The following is a 17,949-nucleotide window of genomic DNA, read 5'->3' as shown; positions in this document are numbered from 1 at the left end:
TATAACTCTCATGTTCATATTAAGTCAGACGTTTCATTCGTCACTATTCTCACCAACAGTGAACTTCACTGTGCTACACCACATACACCCAGCTACCCTCTCCCACTCCATACACTCAACACCCTCAGCCAAGGCAAACACTCCACCCACTCAGTTACTCCGCTCTACCGGCTACACGCATAGTGTCGCTTCGTCTCCAGTCCACCCTCCTGGTAAGCACCTTCGCTCCACCACCAGCAGTATCTCAACACCACATGACACAGATTTTACTCACGATTCTACCCATCCATATATCGCTATTCTAACCACTATACTAAATATTTGTTGGTATACTAGTTGGTTTTTATGTTTGTTTGTTCATGTTGCATAGTTATCGGAGCGTTCGTGTCGTCTCGTGGAGGCCAGATCTGCAAGTCTATGCCAGGCAGTGGAGCTAGAAGCTAGTTCCGCGAGCTCCTCTTCCCCCTTCGCCGGATAAGCACGACAAGCTCACTGGATCCCTTTGATGCATAAATTACCTATGTTTTTCAACCACAACCCTCAGCCTGTTATTTTATGCATGATATGTTTTTGAGACAAGTTATTATGGCCACCCAGTCGCTTGCCGCAATCAATTCCTGATATATTTGTTACAAATGATTTGAGGAAAGGTGTGAGTTTTCAAAAGAAAATGCTTTCAAAATGTGTATGATGAAGGGTTTTCACCCTTATCATCTTTGAGTAGGGATGATCAGGGACTCCCTGGTTTAGGGGAGGGCCTAAGGTGATGGCTCAGCTGGTTTAGGTGTGAGCAGAAGGATTGTCCCCTCACATAAGGACCGGGTTGTCATCCTTCACTACCTGTACTCATGATAAGTACAACCACTCGAGACTGTGTGGGCAGTCACTCAATCTGAACTCGTACGGTCCAACCCCAGGGTTATGAAGGTTGGGGAGCACCGGGAGGATAAGGAGGGGGAATGTTTTGTCCGGTTTGGACATGGCGGTGGCCTGACTCCTTCCGGTATAACCGTTAAGGTTAGGACGTGCGAGGAAATAAAGAGATTCGGCATTCGGGTCTCATGACGGTGAGATCGCAGAAACCGGACTAGTGGGTAAAGTGTACCCCTTTGCACAGAGTTTGAAAACCTATTCGAATAGTCCGTGTCCACTGGAATGGACGAGTCTGGTATGGTATGCCAATTAATGTTTTGTTTTCAAAAAAAGGTGCGTTTGAGAAAATTGGTTTTGAAAAGGTCCGGCGGTTGAGCCGTGAGCTATGGTGGACGGAAAGTCTAGTAGATGTTTTTGAAAATGAAAACCAGTGGGAAACTGCTGAGATACCTGGATGGTTTAGTCTAGGGGATTTTGTTCTATATTGAAAAACTTCATGCTCCTTTGGGAGAGGATGCGCTTTGCAAAATACAAAATGTTTTACAAAACAACCCTGCATAAAATATTGCTGTTTCTGCAAAATATCCTGAGCTCCAGATATTCCATGCATTATATCTGATTTCCCCATTCCGCGGGTGAAGGTGGGCTGCTGAGTACGTTTGTACTCACCCTTGCTTATTTGTTGTTTTTCAGAAAAAGGAGATCGGGTAAGAGTTACGACTGTTCCCAACCTTGCCTGTGGCTGTTGAACCTCTGATTTGCTTCGCTGCTTATATCGGGCTACTTCAGCCCCACTCTGATGATATGTCCCGAGTTGTGGACCAACTCTTAAAGTTGATCGCCACCTTTATAGGTTTGTCTCGTTTAAGCAGACCTGTAATCATCTGATGTATAAATGTGTTTACTAGCCTCCTGGGACTAGTAATTGTATCACATTTGAGTCCTAGAGGATTGGGACGCTTCAGGTGGTATCAAAGCTGTTAGGTTGGCCGCATGACGTAACCCTTAGCCTGATCCAAAACTTTTTGAGTCAAAACTATTTTCTTAAAAAAATCTTGCTCTCATCCCTTCATTTCAAAAATGCTTCCCCCCTTTCCTTCTCTCAGAAGTCAGATGGAGGTTCGCTGCCAAACCAGCTTTTGCCAGAATGAAGATGATTTCCCCAAGTTGCTGAGAGCATGCACAGTCCGCCTCGGAATCAGGAGCCAGCTAGAGTATGATGGTCGTGAACTTGTCGAGCATGGCACAGATAAATGTGTCGTGACTGTATACATTGGATCCAGTCCGCACCATGTGGAATGGAGTGTCACTGCTGCTGGGCACAGATTCAAGGACACCTGCCAAGTCGTCGCTCGCAAGGCATTGAGGACCCTGTATCAGATCTATGAAGAAGAAGTGGCCGACACACCGCTCAGATTCTTTCCGCCCTTTCAGAGAGACCGTCCATTTTGGATGGCCAGGATGCGTGCATTGGAAGGTCAGCAGCTGCTTGAGGACGACCCCACAGTCATGTACCTCACTGCATACCTGCTCACCCTGAATGCCCAGTATGATTTCCTGGCTCGGCACCACCGTCAAATGATTGCCCGAGCAGAAGATGCAGAGAAGCTCAACCGTAAGCTCCATGTGGATCTCACCTCAACTCAAGCCTGTGTAGCTGCCTTGGAAAGTCGTGAAGTCATTGCTGTTGAAGCCCTGAAGCAAGCCAAGGATGAGCACGTCCAGAAGTTGATGGAGGCCTACTTGGTCACCCATAACCAACCTAGAGCCCTGCCGATCCAAGAGCCCGCTTCATCCAACCCAGTTCAACCCAGGAGAGTTGAAGATCATATTCTTGAAGGTCACCCGGTCTCTATCAGAGGAGAGAAGAAGGCTTGGGAACTCCCAGAAGGAGCCATAGTCTTGGAAGGAATTCCAGTCTTCCCTCAGGCTATGGATAAGCAAAAGCACCCCGAGTCCTTCCAAGATCCCCCGCCAGAGTTGTTTGAGCCCCTCACCATGAAGAAGATTCCAGCACCGTCGCGTGAGATCAGAGAAGAAGCTGCAAGCACCCCACCAGCACTGCCGCCCTCTGAGGAGCTACAAGAGCCAGTCCCGCTTGAAGAAGAGTTCGACCCCGCCCTGCCATCTTAGTCGCTGCCAGAAGAAGTCATCAACATCAGCTCCCTCTGAACCCATCCAGGAGATGTCTCAGATTGAAGTTGTGTGCCAGCCTCACCAGAAGAGAAGCTGCTTGGTCTAAAGTTAGTTATGCCCAGTCCTCTGCATGCATCGGGTAGTGAAGTTTTTCTTCACTTTGGCTAGAGCCCTGCATGTATGAGAGGTAATCGTGTAGACTCGTGTTTTGCAAAACTCTAATTGTGTGGCCCCCTAGGGCATTTCAAAATGAATTTCGCTTGATGTTTTCCTCCCTTTTGAGTGCATATGTGATGCTTTAACGTTAGTGCTCATAAGTTGCATTTATCATAGTTCTCAATTCAGGAGCCAAGCAATAGTAGTTATGCTTAGCCCCCGAATCTGAGTAATCCGTGCTTTGGAAAAACTCTATTCTTCCTGTATTCAAAACATTTGATTTGTTTGTGCTTATCATTACTGAGCTTGTGTGTTTTCTTTCTTTTAAGAAAGGTTTTCTCTAAAAACATAGATCACAAATTAGATCCAATCCTCACCTTATGCTTCCATTCTCATCTTAACCCATCTCAAGTGCCTTACCCAAGAAGATATCGAGAAGCTTACCCTTGAAGCGTGGAATAAGCTACAGAAGAAACCAGTCCAGTCGCTCAGTCAAAAGGACCGACCGTGAGAATCAAAGCACTACCCCTGAGTCAAAGTAAAGAGGAAAAGAGGACAAAAGGAGTTATTACCATACAAAGAGGCAAGGATTCTTGGAACCAGAGACCACAAACGTCAGGGTCATTGACCCCACCACTCGCCCGTGCCCCCCGCACTCGTGCCTCACCTCCATGCGCACCACCACCGCCCCACTTCCCATTTGCAGCGCACCCGCCGCCGCCATGACCGCCAGCAACACCATCCCCCCATCGCACCTGCTGCCTCGTGTCACCTGCTCCATCACCACCACTCCACACCGCACCCGAACACCACCTCGCATACTGCTCGCCAATAAAACTTCCACACCAGCTCCCTCAAATCCCATCCCAAGCAAAAGACTCCAGATAAAATCCCCTCTGCCAAATAGCAAGTGAAAGTCGCCTAGAGGGGGGGTGAATAGGGCGAAACTGAAATTTACAAATATAAACACAACTACAAGCCGGGGTTAGCGTTAGTAATAAAGGAACGAGTCCGCGAGAGAGGGCGGAAAACAAATCCCAAGCGAATAAGCAAGTGAGACACGGAGATTTGTTTTACCGAGGTTCGGTTCTTGCAAACCTACTCCCCGTTGAGGAGGCCACAAAGGCCGGGTCTCTTTCAACCCTTCCCTCTCTCAAACGATCCACGGATCGAGTGAGCTTCTTTTCTCAAATCAAAGCCGGGAACCAAAACTTCCCCGCAAGGGCCACCACACAATTGGTGCCTCTTGCCTTGATTACAATGGAGTTGTGATCTCAAGAACAAGTGAGAAAGAAAAGAGGCAATCCAAGCGCAAGAGCTCAAAAGAACACGACAAATCTCTCTCGCTAATCACTAAAGCCTTGTGAGGAATTGGAGAGGATTTGATCTCTTTGGAGTGTCTAGAATTGAATGCCTAGCTCTTGTAAGTGGTTGAGAAGTGGAAAACTTGGATGCAATGAATGGTGGGGTGGTTGGGGTATTTATAGCCCCAACCACCAAAAGTGGCCGTTGGGAGGCTGTCTGCTCGATGGCGCACCGGACAGTCCGGTGCACACCGGACAGTCCGGTGCCCCCTGCCACGTCATCACTGCCGTTGGATTCTGACCGTTGGAGCTTCTGACTTGTGGGCCCGCCTGGGTGTCCGGTGCACACCGGACAGGTACTGTTCCTTGTCCGGTGTGCCAGTATGGGCACGCCTGCCATCTGCGCGCGCAGAGCGCGCATTTATTGCGCGGTAGAGAGCCGTTGGCGCGGAGATAGCCGTTGCACCGGAGTCGCACCGGACAGTCTGGTGCACACCGGACAGTCCGGTGAATTATAGTGGACTAGCCGTTGGAGTTTCCCGAAGCTGGCGAGTTCCTGAGGCCGACCTTCCTTGGCGCACCGGACACTGTCTGGTGTACACCGGACAGTCCGGTGAATTATAGTCGAGTCGCCTCTGGAACTTCCCGAAGGTAGCGAGTTTGAGTCTGAGCCCCCCTGGTGCACCGGACATGTCCGGTGGCACACCGGACAGTCCGGTGCGCCAGACCAGGGTTGCCTTCGGTTGCCCCTTTGCTCATTTGTTGAATCCAAATCTTGGTCTTTTTATTGGCTGAGTGTGAACCTTTTACACCTGTATAATCTATGCACTTGGGCAAACTAGTTAGTCCAATTATTTGTGTTGGTCAATTCAACCACCAAAATTAATTAGGGACTAGGTGTAAGCCTAATTCCCTTTCAATCTCCCCCTTTTTGGTGATTGATGCCAACACAACCCAAAGCAAATATAGAAGTGCATAATTGAACTAGTTTGCATAATGTAAGTGTAAAGGTAGCTTGGATTTTGGCCAATATTATTACTTACAAGATATGCATGGATTGTTTCTTACTTATAACATTTTGGACCACGCTTGCACCACATGTTTTGTTTTTGCAAACTCTTTTGTAAATCATTTTCAAAGATCTTTTTGCAAATAGTCAAAGGTAAATGAATAAGATTTTTGCAAAGCATTTTCAAGATTTGAAATTTTCTCCCCCTGTTTTAAATGCTTTTCTTTTGACTAAACGAAACTCCCCCTAAAGGAGATCCTCCTCTTAGTGTTCAAGAGGGTTTTGATATATCATTTTGAAAAACTAGCCTAATTCCTCCCTCTTTTGAACACAATAGGATACCAATTGATAAATACTCTTGGAAAGCACTAAGTTTTTGAAATTGGTGGTGGTGCGGTCCTTTTGCTTTGGGCTCATATTCTCTCCCCCTTTGGCATGAATCGCCAAAAACGGATTTATTAGAGCCCTTCAAGTACTAACTTCCCCTTTGGTCATAAGTAAATGAGTTAAGATTATACCAAAGACGAAGTCCTTTTGCTTTGAACTCTCCCCCTAAAGATGGAGAGAAGCTTGGAGTGACGGCGAAGGATGGGTTACGGAGTGGAAGCCTTTGTCTTCGCCTAGGACTCCAATTCCCTTTCAATACACCTATGACTTGGTTTGAAATAGACTTGAAAACACATTAGTCATAGCATATAAAGGAGATATGATCAAAAGTATATAAATGAGCTATGTGTGCAATCTAGCAAAAGAAGTTGCGAGAATCAAGAATATTGAGCTCATGCCTAAGTTTGGTAAAAGTTTGTTCATCAAGAGGCTTGGTAAAGATATCGGCTAATTGATCTTTAGTGTTAATATAAGAAATCTCGATATCTCCCTTTTGTTGGTGATCCCTAAGAAAATGATACCGAATGGCTATGTGCTTAGTGCGGCTATGCTCGACGGGATTGTCGGCCATTTTGATTGCACTCTCATTATCACATAGCAAAGGAACTTTGGTTAATTTGTAACCGTAGTCCCGCAGGGTTTGCCTCATCCAAAGTAATTGCGCGCAACAATGTCCTGCGGCAATGTACTCGGCTTCGGCGGTTGAAAGAGCGACCGAATTTTGCTTCTTTGAAGCCCAAGACACCAAGGATCTCCCCAAGAACTGGCAAGTCCCTGATGTACTCTTCCTGTTAATCTTACACCCCGCCCAATCGGCATCCGAATAACCAATCAAATCAAATGTGGATCCCCGAGGGTACCAAAGCCCAAACTTAGGTGTATAAGCCAAATATCTCAAGATTCGTTTTACGGCCGTAAGGTGGGATTCCTTAGGGTCGGATTGGAATCTTGCACACATGCAAACTGAAAGCATAATGTCCGGTCGAGATGCACATAAATAAAGCAATGAACCAATCATCGACCGGTATACCTTTTGATCTACGGACTTACCTCCCGTGTCGAGGTCGAGATGCCCATTTGTTCCCATGGGTGTCTTGATGGGCTTGGCCTCCTTCATTCCAAACTTGCATAGGATGTCTTGAGTGTACTTCGTTTGGCTAATGAAGGTGCCCTCTTGGAGTTGCTTTACTTGGAATCCTAAGAAATACTTCAACTCCCCCATCATAGACATCTCGAATTTCTGTGTCATAATCCTACTAAACTCTTCACATGTAGACTCGTTAGTAGACCCAAATATAATATCATCAACATAAATTTGGCATACAAACAAGTCATTTTCAAGAGTTTTAGTAAAGAGTGTGGGATCGGCTTTTCCGACTTTGAAGCCATTAGCAATGAGGAAATCTCTAAGGCATTCATACCATGCTCTTGGGGCTTGCTTGAGCCCATAAAGCGCCTTAGAGAGCCTATAGACATGGTTAGGGTACTCACTGTCTTCAAAGCCGGGAGGTTGCTCAACGTAGACCTCTTCCTTGATTGGTCCATTGAGGAAGGCACTTTTCACGTCCATTTGATAAAGCTTAAAGCCATGGTAAGTAGCATAGGCTAATAATATGCGAATTGACTCAAGCCTAGCTACGGGTGCATAGGTTTCACCGAAATCCAAACCTTCGACTTGGGAGTATCCCTTGGCCACAAGTCGTGCTTTGTTCCTTGTCACCACACCATGCTCATCTTGCTTGTTGCGGAAGACCCACTTGGTTCCTACAACATTTTGGTTAGGACGTGGAACTAAATGCCATACCTCATTCCTAGTGAAGTTGTTGAGCTCCTCTTGCATTGCCACCACCCAATCCGAATCTTGGAGTGCTTCCTCTACCCTGTGTGGCTCAATAGAGGAAACAAACGAGTAATGTTCACAAAAATGGGCAACACGAGATCGAGTAGTTACCCCCTTATGAATGTCGCCGAGGATGGTGTCGACGGGGTGATCTCGTTGTATTGCTTGGTGGACTCTTGGGTGTGGCGGCCTTGGTTCTTGCTCATCCTCCTTTTCTTGATCATTTGCCTCTCCCCCTTGATCATTGCCATCATCATGAGGTGGCTCATCTTCTTGATCTTGTCCTTCATCAACTTGAGCCTCATCCTCATTTTGAGTTGGTGGAGATGCTAGCGTGGAGGAGGATGGTTGATCTTGTGCATGTGGAGGCTCTTCGGATTCCTTAGGACACACATCCCCAATGGACATGTTCCTTAGCGCTATGCATGGAGCCTGTTCTTCACCTATCTCATCAAAATCAACTTGCTCTACTTGAGAGCCGTTAGTTTCGTCAAACACAACGTCACAAGAAACTTCAACAAGTCCTGAGGACTTGTTAAAGACTCTATATGCCTTTGTGTTTGAGTCATATCCTAGTAAAAAGCCTTCTACAATTTTAGGAGCAAATTTAGATTTTCTACCTCTCTTAACAAGAATAAAGCATTTGCTACCAAAAACTCTAAAGTATGAAATGTTGGGCTTTTTACCGGTTAGGAGTTCATATGATGTCTTCTTGAGGATTCGGTGAAGATATAACCGGTTGATGGCGTAGCAGGCGGTGTTGACTGCTTCGGCCCAAAACCGGTCCGAAGTCTTGTACTCATCAAGCATGGTCCTTGCCATGTCCAAAAGAGTTCGATTCTTCCTCTCCACTACACCATTTTGTTGAGGCGTGTAGGGAGAGGAGAACTCATGCTTGATGCCCTCTTCCTCAAGAAAACCTTCGATTTGAGAGTTCTTGAACTCCGTCCCGTTGTCGCTTCTTATTTTCTTGATCCTTAAGCCGAACTCATTTTGAGCCCGTCTCAAGAATCCCTTTAAGGTCTCTTGGGTTTGAGATTTTTCCTGTAAAAAGAATACCCAAGTGAAGCGAGAATAATCATCCACGATAACTAGACAGTACTTACTCCCGCCGATGCTTATGTAAGCAATCGGGCCGAATAGATCCATGTGGAGTAGCTCAAGTGGCCTGTCGGTCGTCATGATGTTCTTGTGTGGATGTTGGGTTCCAACTTGCTTTCCCGCCTGGCATGCGCTACAAACCCTGTCTTTCTCAAAATGAACATTTGTTAATCCTAAAATGTGTTCTCCCTTTAGAAGCTTGTGAAGATTCTTCATCCCAACATGGGCTAGTCGGCGGTGCCAGAGCCAACCCATGTTAGTCTTAGCAATTAAACAAGTGTCGAGTTCAGCTCTATCAAAATCTACCAAGTATAGCTGACCCTCTAACACTCCCTTAAATGCTATTGAATCATCACTTCTTCTAAAGACAGTGACACCTACATCAGTGAATAGACAGTTGTAGCCCATTTGACATAATTGAGATACAGAAAGCAAATTTTAATCTAATGAATCTACAAGAAAAACATTGGAAATAGAATGGTCGGGTGATATAGCAATTTTACCAAGACCTTTGACCAAACCTTGATTTCCATCCCCGAATGTGATAGCTCGTTGGGAATCTTGGTTTTTCTCGTAGGAGGAGAACATCCTTTTCTCCCCTGTCATGTGGTTTGTGCACCCGCTGTCGAGTATCCAACTTGAGCCCCCGGATGCATAAACCTACAAAACAATTTTAGTTCTTGACTTTAGGTACCCAAATGGTTTTGGGTCCTTTGGCATTAGACACAAGAACTTTGGGTACCCAAACACAAGTCTTGGAGCCCTTGTGCTTGCCCCCAACATATTTGGCAACTACTTTGCCGGATTTGTTAGTCAACACATAAGATGCATCAAAAGTTTTAAATGAAATGTTATGATCATTTGATGCACTAGGAGTTTTCTTAGGCAACTTAGCACGGGTTGGTTGCCTAGAACTAGATGTCTCACCCTTATACATGAAAGCATGATTAGGGCCAGAGTGAGACTTCCTAGAATGAATTCTCCTAATTTTGCTCTCGGGATAACCGGCAGGGTATAAAATGTAACCCTCGTTATCCTGAGGCATGGGATCCTTGCCCTTAACAAAGTTGGACAATCTCTTAGGAGGGGCACTAATTTTGACATTGTTTTCCCTTTTGAAGCCAATGCCATCCTTAATGCCCGGGCGTCTCCCATTATAAAGCATGCTACGAGCAAATTTAAATTTTTCATTTTCCAAGTTGTGCTCGGCAATTTTAGCATCTAGTTTTGCTATATGATCATTTTGTTGTTTAATTAAAGCCATATGATCATGAATAGCATCAATATCAATATTTCTACATCTAGTACAAATAGTGACATGCTCAAAGGTAGATGTAGATGGTTTGCAAGAATTAAGTTCTACAATCTTAGCATGAAGTATATCATTCTTATCTCTAAGATCGGCAATTGTAACTTTGCAAACATCAAAATCTTTAGCCTTAGCAATCAAATTTTCATTCTCTAATCTAAGGCTAGTAAGAGAAATGTTTAATTCTTCAATCCTAGCAAGTAAATCATCATTATTATCTCTAGGATTGGGAATTAAAACATTACAAACATGAGAATCAACCTTAGCATTTAAACTAGCATTTTCATTTCTAAGGTTGTCAATCATCTCACGGCAAGTGCTTAGCTCACTAGACAATTTTTCACATTTTTCAACTTGTAGAGCGTAAGCATTTTTAACCTTAACATGTTTTTTATTTTCCTTGATTAGGAAATCCTCTTGGGAGTCCAAGAGATCATCCTTCTCATGGATGGCACTTATAAGTTCATTTAATTTCTCCTTTTGTTCCATGTTAAGGTTGGCAAAAAGAGTACGCAAATTATCTTCCTCACCACTAGCATTATCATCACTAGAAGACTCATATTTAGTGGAGGAGTTGGATTTGACCTTCTTCTTTTTGCCGTCCTTTGCCATGAGGCACTTGTGGCCGACGTTGGGGAAGAGGAGTCCCTTGGTGACGGCGATGTTGGCGGCGTCATCGTCGTCGGAGGAGTCGCTTGGGCTTTCGTCGGAGTCCCATTTCCGACAAACATGGGCATCACCGCCCTTCTTCTTGTAGTACCTCTTCTTCTCCTTTCGCCTCCCCTTCTTGTCGTCGCCTCGGTCACTGTCACTAGATATAGGACATTTAGCAATAAAATGACCGGGCTTACCACACTTGTAGCAAACCTTCTTGGAGCGGGACTTGTAATCCTTCCCCCTCCTTTGCTTGAGGATTTGGCGGAAGCTCTTGATGACGAGCGCCATTTCCTCATTGTCGAGCTTGGAGGCGTCTATTGGTTGTCGACTTGGTGTAGACTCCTCCTTTTTTTTCTTCCGTCGCCTTGAATGCGACGGGTTGAGCCTCGGATGTAGATGGATCATCAAGCTCGTTGATCTTCCTTGAGCCTTCGATCATGCATTCAAAACTTACAAAATGCCCGATTACTTCCTCGGGGGTCATTTTAGTATATCTACGATTACCACGAATTAATTGAACTTGAGTAGGGTTAAGGAAAATAAGAGATCTTAGAATAACCTTAACCACTTCGTGGTCATCCCACTTTACGCTTCCGAGGTTGCGCACTTGGTTCACCAAGGTCTTGAGCCGGTTGTACATGTGTTGCGGCTCTTCCCCTTTGCGAAGCCGGAACCGACCGAGCTCCCCCTCGATCGTTTCCCGCTTGGTGATCTTGGTGAGCTCATCTCCTTCGTGCGCGGTTTTGAGCACATCCCAAACCTCCTTGGCGCTCTTCAACCCTTGTACTTTGTTATACTCCTCTCTACTTAGAGAGGCGAGGAGTATTGTTGTTGCTTGAGAGTTGAAGTGCTCGATTTGGGCCACCTCATCCTCATCATAGTTCTCATCCCCTACGGACGGTACCTGTGCACCAAACTCAACAACATCCCATATACTTTTGTGGAGCGAGGTTAGATGAAATCGCATTAAATCGCTCCACCTAGCGTAATCTTCACCATCAAAAGTTGGTGATTTGCCTAATGGGACGGAAAGTAAAGGTGTATGTTTGGAAGTGCGAGGGTATCGTAGGGGGATCTTACTATACTTCTTGCGCTCTTGGCGCTTAGAAGTGACGGAGGGCGCATCGGAGTCGGAGGTCGATGTTGATGAAGTATCGGTCTCGTAGTAGACCACTTTCCTCATCCTCTTGTGCTTGTCGCCTTTCCGATGCGGCTTGTAGGAAGAAGATTTTTCCTTCTTCTCTTTGTGGTGAGAAGAGGAAGACTTTTTCTCCTTCCGTTTGGAGGAGTCCTTCTTCTTCTCCTTCCTCTTGGTGCGGGACTCTTCCGTTGAAGTGCTCCCGTGGCTTGTAGTGGGCTTTTCGCCGGTCTCCATCTCCTTCTTGGCGTGATCTCCCGACATCACTTCGAGCGGTTAGGCTCTAATGAAGCACCGGGCTTCTGATACCAATTGAAAGTCGCCTAGAGGGGGGGGGGTGAATAGGGCGAAACTGAAATTTACAAATATAAACACAACTACAAGCCGGGGTTAGCGTTAGTAATAAAGGAACGAGTCCGCGAGAGAGGGCGGAAAACAAATCCCAAGCGAATAAGCAAGTGAGACACGGAGATTTGTTTTACCGAGGTTCGGTTCTTGCAAACCTACTCCCCGTTGAGGAGGCCACAAAGGCCGGGTCTCTTTCAACCCTTCCCTCTCTCAAACGATCCACGGATCGAGTGAGCTTCTCTTCTCAAATCAAAGCCGGGAACCAAAACTTCCCCGCAAGGGCCACCACACAATTGGTGCCTCTTGCCTTGATTACAATGGAGTTGTGATCTCAAGAACAAGTGAGAAATAAAAGAGGCAATCCAAGCGCAAGAGCTCAAAAGAACACGACAAATCTCTCTCGCTAATCACTAAAGCCTTGTGAGGAATTGGAGAGGATTTGATCTCTTTGGAGTGTCTAGAATTGAATGCCTAGCTCTTGTAAGTGGTTGAGAAGTGGAAAACTTGGATGCAATGAATGGTGGGGTGGTTGGGGTATTTATAGCCCCAACCACCAAAAGTGGCCGTTGGGAGGTTGTCTGCTCGATGGCGCACCGGACAGTCCGGTGCACACCGGACAGTCCGGTGCACACCGGACAGTCCGGTGCCCCCTGCCACGTCATCACTGCCGTTGGATTCTGACCGTTGGAGCTTCTGACTTGTGGGCCCGCCTGGGTGTCCGGTGCACACCGGACAGGTACTGTTCCTTGTCCGGTGTGCCAGTATGGGCACACCTGCCATCTGCGCGCGCAGAGCGCGCATTTATTGCGCGGCAGAGAGCCGTTGGCGCAGAGATAGCCGTTGCACCGGAGTCGCACCGGACAGTCCGGTGCACACCGGACAGTCCGGTGAATTATAGTGGACTAGCCGTTGGAGTTTCCCGAAGCTGGCGAGTTCCTGAGGCCGACCTTCCTTGGCGCACCGGACACTGTCCAGTGTACACCGGACAGTCCGGTGAATTATAGTCGAGTCGCCTCTGGAACTTCCCGAAGGTAGCGAGTTTGAGTCTGAGCCCCCCTGGTGCACCGGACATGTCCGGTGGCACACCGGACAGTCCGGTGCGCCAGACCAGGGTTGCCTTCGGTTGCCCCTTTGCTCCTTTGTTGAATCCAAATCTTGGTCTTTTTATTGGCTGAGTGTGAACCTTTTACACCTGTATAATCTATGCACTTGGGCAAACTAGTTAGTCCAATTATTTGTGTTGGTCAATTCAACCACCAAAATTAATTAGGGACTAGGTGTAAGCCTAATTCCCTTTCAGCAAGCAACTCCATTTTTCCACTCCCTCGCCCCTAAGATCACAATGCTTGGTGATTCTTGGGTTGAAGACTGTTGTACATGGTTCATAGTCCTTGGTTTCCTCCTCTGTATGATGGTAATACTCTTTGATAGAATCCTCTAATGGGAAGAGCAAAGAGAAAAAAGGGTCAGTGAAAAGAAGATAGTGAAGAGAAGATAAGAAGAAGGATCTCCCAGAATCAACCCCGTGTCAGTCATTTCACCGCAACCTGCTCAAGCAGTAACAACAGAAGAAGGCCCCGTAACACCCTTGTTATGGGGTACTTCAAGGAGTTCAAATCCCCAAGATTCAAGAGTTCTACCCTCATTCTTTTTAAGTGGGGTAGTGTTCCAGTAAGGTTCCTGCTATGGAGAAAAAGAAGAAGGCCTGTAGCAAGCTTGTGGAAGGACCATATCATCGAAGCTTATAAGTTTCTAGATGAGAAGTGGTCACCCAAGTTTTGTTGATGAAGCACCAGAAGACCAATCAAGGAAGGAATCCATGTGGGAGTTCGCAAGAGGAAGGTTTGCGTGTTGGCATCGATGCTTCTTCAATAAGCTAGTTGCCAAGCGAAAGCTAGATGCCTGAAGATGATCTTGAGTAGCCAGAATCAGCGTTTGCAATCGGCAACCAGATGCTCCGCAAAGGCCAGATTTTGTTGAAGTTCCATCTCCTCGAAGCGTGTGCAAAGTAAAGATATGTAGATGAAGTAAAGCTATACCCATAACCCTTCTAAGCCGAATCTCGAGGACGAGATTCATTTTAAGTGGGGTAGATTTGTAGCATCCCAAAAATTCAAATTCTGAAATATTCTCAAACTCGCTCTAAATTCAAAATGAATTTCAAATTTTGTTTCAAAATGTTTGTTTGCAAGTTGATATCAACAAGTAAAATATAGTGGTCTATATTCTCTCTAAAATCCTCCTCAAAATATCCTACAAATATTTCCCCAGTGATCACCCTCAAACTCTTTCAGAAATACTGCCCAAATATTCCACCGATATATCTCTAAGTATTTTCTTCCTCAGAAATACCTTCAAAATCATTTTTGAAGTCCCTACAAATATTTTCTTCATAACTTTCCTCATGCTCACACGTATACGTATGCCTCCGGTGTCATACGTTGAGCTCTACAAGCTAATTACACTCATATAAGACAAATCCATGCTAATCTCCCACTAATCCTCTCATCCTCCACTAATCATCTCATCCCTCCCCCTAATCCCCCACCATGGCTATAAATAGAGGGGCAAGGGCCTCCTCTCATCCCACCCAAGCCATTTCATGGCAACTCCCTCCCCCCCACACGCCCACTCCCACTCCACCTCCCACATAAGCACCCACTAGCACAATGATCGTTCGGTCGTTCTTCGATCGTTCGTCCCCCTGTTCTTAGTTTGTCCGTTCGTTCGTCCGATCGTTCATGGTTCGTCCGATCGTTCATGGTTCGTTCGTCCGTTCGCTAAAATAGAGGTTTAGTTTTTATATTTGATAATTTAGAAACTAAAATGGAATAAAATAGAGTGACTAAAAATTAATCCATAGAAACCAAACACTCTCTTGTTTTATATTAAAATGTGTCCACCTGCTGTAGTCTCGAGCAGTGCTCGAAATATGGCCCGATTTTTTTAAGACAGCACGAGAACAACAAAAAACAAGAGTCCAAAGCACGACCTGACATGGAATAATATGGGCTGGGCTAGCACGACCTGAAGTCGGGCCTAGACCAGGCCTCAAATTTCGACCCGTGAGGCCCCGACACGGCCCGCACACATGGGCCGGGCTTGGGCTGGCATGGCCCAACGAAACCCAACCTGTTTAATTTTTTAGTTTAGTAAGCTATAGACTTTATGTGGCTGTAATATTTAGACTTTATATGGTCAAATGATGCTAGTATTGTTTAGTATCCTATGGACATTATGTGATTGTACTATTTAGATATTATGTGGTTCAGATATATAGCCGGGCTTGGACCGACACGGCCTAACAAAGTCACGACTTGCTTTGGGACCAGATTGGACCACTATTTCTACTTTTTAGACTGACACGAGACGATCCAAATTTTTTAAAACTTTTTAGCCTGAGTCCGTTTGACCCGAAGCCTGGTAGACCTGGATTAGGCCGGCCTAGCCCAGCCCAATTACCAACACTAGTCTCGAGGGAGGAGGGACCCATGCGCGAAAAAGGACGTGTGATAGCTCTGTTCTATTTGGATCCAAACAAACATCCATACTGCTAGAATGGAGCGGTTCTATCCTACCAAACTATATATATATATATATATATATATATATATATATATATATATATATATATATATATATATATATATATATATATATATATAACCAAACACTACCTAGAATCCAGCGTTGCATCACGGTGAGGCCCCGAGGCCCAGTATAGGGCTGGACAAAATACTCGTGGCTCGATAACTCGCTCGACTCGTTTTTATTTTGTAGCGAGCTGAGCCAACATTGTAGCTCGGTGTTAAAATGAGCTAGCTCGAGCCAACTCGCGAGCTGGCTCGCGAGCCAACCACACAGAATGGGTCAGGCATAGCGCAAGTGCGCAACACGGTCACCTAAAGGCTAAAGCGGCCCACTCGGCAACTCCCTCCTAAGCCCACACGGCCACACCAGTCACCACACGCTAAGGCGCTAAGCCCACTCGGCCACACCACACGCAGTCGCACTCACGCAGACACGCTAAGGCACACATACAGACACAGCGGAATCCCGAATGGCGGCCGGACCGCCGGACGTTCTTCAAACCCTAACCCTAGCCGCCTAGCCGCCACCCGCCACCCTAAACCTTGCCGACGCTGGTGCAACCAGCCCAGACGCTGCGACGGTCCACCGCCGACCGCCGTGCGCCCGCGCACTGCGCACAGACGCTGCGAGCCTATGACGGCCACTGCTGACCGCCGTTGAAGTGATGGAGGACGAGCACCACAAGAAGGAAGTCCACAAACAAGTGCGTCCATCACCTGCAAGTCGCGGATCAAGGGTTAAAATAATGGGGAAGAAGCCATTACCATCAGCTATGCAAGGTAATCGTCGGCGGGGCCAAGTTCGTCGAGGTTCTGGCTCTCAATCGACAACTCAAATTCCTGTTGTGGTAGCTACATGTACATCTATAGAAAAGGTGTGTTCTGTGTTCACTAGCTAATGTTGTATTTGGACTGATCATTAGTTGAGAAATAATGAATTGGTTAATGTGCAGCATGTGAGAAATGAAGAAGAGGAAGAGATTTTGATCGACATGAATGATGAATTATATGATGATGCTGATGTGGGGGAGGAGGAAGGGATGATGATGATGATGCGGAGGAGGAGGAGGAGGGGGAGGAATCGGAGGGCAATCATGTGTCAAAGGCTCAGAAGACAAATCGAGGCATAAAAAGATTGAAGGTTCAGAAGACAAATCGAGGCATTTTCATGGCCAGGGAACTTTTGAGTCCTTTACTGTTTTTATTAAGAATCTAAAGTCTGAACTGTCATAAACTATTATCAGTGTTAACTGTTAATGTGTGATGGACTGATATACTCCTAGTCCTATGGGCTATGGCTATGGATAATGAAATATGGACTAATGTAGTCATGTTATCAGTGTGAATGTCTTAATCTACATGTTGTTACTCATGTTGTGTCATTGTGTGTGATTGAGAATTTAAATTCAACTTCTGCTGTTTTTTTTCAAGCCATGCCATGTTTTGTTATGTATGGCTCGCGAGTCAAACGAGCTGGCTCGAGCTACAAAACGAGTCGAGCTGAGCGTGGTTCCTAGCTCGCTACTTTATGGGGGTGTTTGGGTTGAGGAACCACTCCATCCAAAATTAAGTGGTGCATCATGAGTCCATTCCTTAAATTTGGTGGGATGACTCCATTCCACATATTAGTACTAATTAATTAACTATGAGGAATGGAGTGGTGATGTATCAACCTATTCATTCCACAAACCAAACAAAAAAGTTAGGAGTGAGAAGATGATGGACTAGCTCATTACTCAAACTAAACACCCCATTAACGAACCGAGCTGAGCTAGCTCGTTTGATTACCGAGCTATAACAAACCGAGCTGGCTCGATATCCACCCCTAGCCCATAGTACCTGTCGACGACGACCGATCAACCCACCCACCGCACCCATATATAGAGGCACGAAAAGACCCATATATTTATTAAAGCTACACTTCATTCCACACTTTCATATACTTGATAAAGAACACAAAGATAAAGATAATGCTAGTTAGATATTTTTTGTAGCTTTGAATTAGAGTGTGTGATGTAATTTTACTTTTGTTATAAACATTAGACAATAAACTGAACTTATGAACTTTGTATAGAGTTGATTATACTCTTTTTCCTTCTAA

The sequence above is a fragment of the Zea mays genome, chromosome 1 (assembly GCF_902167145.1).
Source record: "Zea mays cultivar B73 chromosome 1, Zm-B73-REFERENCE-NAM-5.0, whole genome shotgun sequence".
NCBI classification, from domain to species: domain Eukaryota; kingdom Viridiplantae; phylum Streptophyta; class Magnoliopsida; order Poales; family Poaceae; genus Zea; species Zea mays.
The sequence above is the reverse complement of the archived record's forward strand: the minus strand, read 5'-3'. Positions refer to the sequence as shown.